This window comes from Chrysochloris asiatica, unplaced genomic scaffold (genome assembly GCF_000296735.1).
Source record: "Chrysochloris asiatica unplaced genomic scaffold, ChrAsi1.0 scaffold00155, whole genome shotgun sequence".
Classification (NCBI taxonomy): Eukaryota; Metazoa; Chordata; class Mammalia; order Afrosoricida; family Chrysochloridae; genus Chrysochloris; species Chrysochloris asiatica.
In genome coordinates, this window is record NW_006408673.1 from 4,405,363 (window position 1) to 4,408,954 (window position 3,592).

General features: G+C 38.0%; 1 pseudogene; it reads left to right on the plus strand.

Moving 5' to 3' along the window:
- The first annotated feature begins 508 nt into the window (after positions 1-508).
- Positions 509-982, plus strand: LOC102832173 (annotated as a pseudogene).
- The last annotated feature ends 2,610 nt before the right edge of the window (positions 983-3,592 follow it).

Here is a 3,592-nt window from a genome sequence, read left to right on the forward strand (position 1 = left end):
CCTAGAACCAAAAAATAGAAAGCCTTTCACAAGAGCTAGCACACTGAATTTTAATTCGAACCTCCTAAACAGTGAAAGAATAAATTTCTGGTTGTTAAAGCTATCCACTTGTGATATTTCTGTTATAGCAGCAATAGATAATGAAGACAGAATTCACATAGCTGAAAATACTTTTCAATATATGTATCTGACCAAAATATAGGAAGGTGAGTCAAAAATTATCTGAACTTCAGTTATATTAAAATGTCCATCTACAACCATGACTGATGACAACATTGAAGGTGCACATGAAATGATTCTGTTGAATAAATGAGTGACAGTGGATTATGTAGCAAATTGTTTGAAAATCAGTCATGGTTCTGCCTACGAAATAATCAACAAACTTGGGTTTCAAAAGTTTGTGCAAATCCATCTTCTCCCCTGTGTCTCAGATGAAGTCACTCAGCTCAGTTCTCAGAGTTTACCATATCCAGAATCCTCCCACCCACCCCTCCGTCGCGAAGTGAAGATGCCTTGAGGAAGTCTGAGCCTCACTTCCCGGGTGGTCCCTCCTGCCAGCAGGGCACCTCAGATGAGAGCTGCCCTTAGGCCAGCCCCAGGCGCTCACCCGCCAGCAGCGACCCCACCATCAGCCATGGGCTCAGCCGCTGCTGCCCCCAGAAAGCCAGGTCTGATGGCCCAGATGGCGACCACAGCTGCTGTTGTGGCCATGGGCTCTGCTGTTGGGAACACGCTGGGCCATACCATCACTGGAGGCTTCAGTGGAGGAAGTCAACCTGAGCCCTCAGCAAGGCCTGACATCACTTACCAGGAGCCTCAGGGCACCCAGCAAGCATACCACCAGCAGCAGCAGCAGTTCGGCCCTTGCCACTATGGGACGAAACAATTTTTGGAGTGTGCCCAGAACCAGGATGACCTCAAGCTCTGTGAGGGGTTCAGTGAGGTGCTGAAGCAATGCCCATTTGCAAAAGGATTAGCATAATCAAGAAGTTCAAGTTAAAGAAACAGAAAATCATCTTTCCTGACCAAGTTAATTTAGCATACAACTACAATTGTTAGTGTAATGTGTGCAGCACCTGTTAACCCTCTCCTCCCTCATCAACAGCCCCCTTGTTTCACAATCACCATGGAGGAGAGCTTGGAGGTGAAGTTAAGTTTGGGGCCGGGCAGAAGTTTGTGAGGCTTCCTTAAACTAGCTGTTGTGATGTAATTGTTTGAATTAATTAGAATAAAGTTATTTTCTTCCAAAAAAAAAAAGTTTGTGCAAAATGGGTATCAAAACAACTTAGAGAAGAGCATAAATAGGAGCATTTGAACATCTGCAAACAAAATTTGGACTGATATGCAAAGGAAGGTAAAAGTTTCTTTTAAAAAATTGTTACTGGTGACAAGACATGGATTCATCACTATGAACCTGAGAGTATATGGCAGAGTGTGGAATGGAAATATCCTCAATTGCCAACCAAAAAAATGTTCAAAAGTCAAACATCAACTTGAAAACTGATGTTTACAAATTTCTGGGATTCTCAGGAGCCAGTATTAGAACTCTATCGAAGAAGTTTCAACTATCAACAGTGTTCATTATAGTAATATGCTCACTGAAGAGCTGAAGCCTAAACTTCAGATTAAATGCAGAGAACTGATTTCAAAAGGCACTGTGATCTGCATGATAATGCACATCCACACACTTCTGCTCATACTTTTGACAATGCAAACACTTTGTTTTGAGGTGTTAAAGCCATTGATAGGATTCCAAATCATAGCAAACCTATATAGAATGTTAGAGGCTGTATGCACTCCTTTATGGGTGCACAGTCTCATGTTCTCTTAAGGAGTTTTTGGTTTGAAGCACCAACCTTGTGTTTAGCAGACCAATACCTAACGGATAGTGCCACTGTTGTTGTTGTCAGGTGCCATCAAGTCTGTACCTACTCATAGAGACAATATACACAACAGAACAAAACACTGCCCAGTCCTGGGCCAAGCTCACAATTGTTGCCACATTTGAGCCCATTGATGCTGCCACTTTGCCAATCCGTCTCATTGGAGGTCTTCCTCTTTTTCTCTGACCCTCCACCTTACCAAACATGATATCCTTCTCCAGCAACTGGTCCATCCTGACAATATGTCTGAAGTATGAGAGACTAAGTTTGGCCATCCTGACCTCCAAGGAGCACTCTGGCTGCACTTTTTCTAACATAGATCTGTTGGTTCTTTGGCAACCCATGGCACTTTCAATAATCTTCTCCAACACCATAACTCAAAAGCATCAATTCTTCTATGGTCTTCCTTATTCACTGTCCAACTTTCGCATGCATATAAGGTTATTGAAAATACCATGGCTTGAGTCAGAAGCAACTTAATCCTCAAGTTGACATCTTTGCTCCTCAACACTTTCAAAAGGTCTTGTGCAGCAAGACTAAGGCTCACAATAAATATATAAGGCTCACAAATAAAATATATGTTGAACATATAATTATACTTACTTTTAAATGTAATTACTAGAAAAATTTAAGTTATAAGCATATCTCACATTTTCTTTCTATTTAAAATCACTGTCTGAGGACAGTCTTTCAATTTTGCTTTATAATGTTTTAATGAATTAACTATATATTTTTTTAAATGTTAAATTTCAAGATTATTCCACATAAAAAAATTCTGTAATCCACTGTGGGATTTAATTTTCTTGCCAACATCAATATTTATTAATTGTATATTTAGTATTTCTTGATGTTTCAAATATATAAAATTAGGTAAACTAAGTTTCTCTGCTTTTCTTGTCAAGTACACAATGAACAGATACTTGGTTTAAAAGACAGGTATTTCTGTAATGGATTGAAAATCAGATTTCTTACAATACACTGAACACACCATGTATTTCTCCCAGCATGAAAACCTTAGATTGTTTAGAATTTGGTATATTGAAAATGTTTTTCACATTTTCCTGAAGAAAATGAGGCAAGATATGCTTTCAGATGATAAAACATTTGTGTTTTTATGAAGTATCTATTAACATGAGTAGTGGGTAATCATACAATAAAGGCATTTTTCCTATTATACAGTTAGGTTTCCTATTATGTTGTTACACAGCAATAGAGGAATACAGAGTAGTTTATGATTCAAAATAAAGGCTAACACTTCAAAATTGTGCAAGAGGCAGTAATAATATTGATAAAGTTATAAGACTGAGAAAAAATGCAATTCCAAAACATATATACAGTAATAAAAAACAACAGATTTAGAACACCTGGTTTTACCTGGACTAAAACTGACAAAATAGCGTGCAAATTTAACTACCTAAAACACAGAAACTCAAAACACTAACTTTTAACACCCATCCTACATTAAATAACTTTGCTTTGCTTTGAAATATTCCTTTCCACACTGGACTTGGAACCACAAGGCCAGCAATTCAAACCCACCATATATTCCTTGGAAACCCTATGCAGGGTTGCTATGAGTCAGAACTGACTCAATGGCATTAAACAACAACAACAATTTTGTAATAAAACACTCATAATTGATACATATAAGACACTGTGAACATATATAAAGTGACATGATAAAATAGAACAATTAATAATAGAAAATC